Here is a 955-nt window from a genome sequence, read left to right as displayed (position 1 = left end):
AAACCAAAGTGAATTATCTGCAGGGGGCCCTGGCGCATGAATCTGTGCAACGGGAACGACCTCGGACCACCAGGGGCCGAGAAAACCACAGTCTCATGGGGCCGGACACTCAGGGTCAGGGGAAAATCCAATATATATCTGGTGATATCTCGGGTGCTGTTAGAGATAGCGCAATAAATCAATGTGCATTGTCTGTAGGAGGCCCTGGCGCATGAGTCTGTGCAGCGGGAACGACCTCGGAACACCAGGGACCGAGAAAACCACCGTCTCATGGGGCCGGACACTCAGGGTCAGTGAAAAATCCAATATATATGTGGTGATATCTCGGGTGCTATTACAGATAGCGCAATAAATCAAAGTGCATTGTCTGTAGGAGACCCTGGCGCATGAACCTGTGCAGCGGGAACGACCTCGGACCACCAGGGGCCGAGAAAACGACCGTCTCATGGGGCCGGACGCTCAGGGTCAGTGAAAAATCCAATATATATCTGGTGATATCTCGGGTGCTATTGGAGATAGCGCAATAAACCAAAGAAAATTATCTGCAGGAGGCCCTGGCGCATGAATCTGTGCAACGGGAACGACCTCGGACCACCAGGGGCCGAGAAAACCACAGTCTCATGGGGCCGGACACTCAGGGTCAGGGGAAAATCCAATATATATCTGGTGATATGTCGGGTGCTATTAGAGATAGCGCAATAAACCAAAGTGAATTATCTGCAGGAGGCCCTGGCGCATGAATCTGTGCAGCGGGAACGACCTCGGACCACCAGGGGCCGAGAAAACCACAGTCTCATGGGGCCGGACACTCAGGGTCAGGGGAAAATCCAATATATATCTGGTGATATCTCGGGTGCTATTAGAGATAGCGCAATAAACCAAAGTGAATTATCTGCAGGAGGCCCTGGCGCATGAATCTGTGCAGCGGGAACGACCTCGGACCACCAGGGGCCGA

The sequence above is a fragment of the Nomia melanderi genome, unplaced genomic scaffold (assembly GCF_051020985.1).
Source record: "Nomia melanderi isolate GNS246 unplaced genomic scaffold, iyNomMela1 scaffold0014, whole genome shotgun sequence".
Classification (NCBI taxonomy): Eukaryota; Metazoa; Arthropoda; class Insecta; order Hymenoptera; family Halictidae; genus Nomia; species Nomia melanderi.
The sequence above is the reverse complement of the archived record's forward strand: the minus strand, read 5'-3'. Positions refer to the sequence as shown.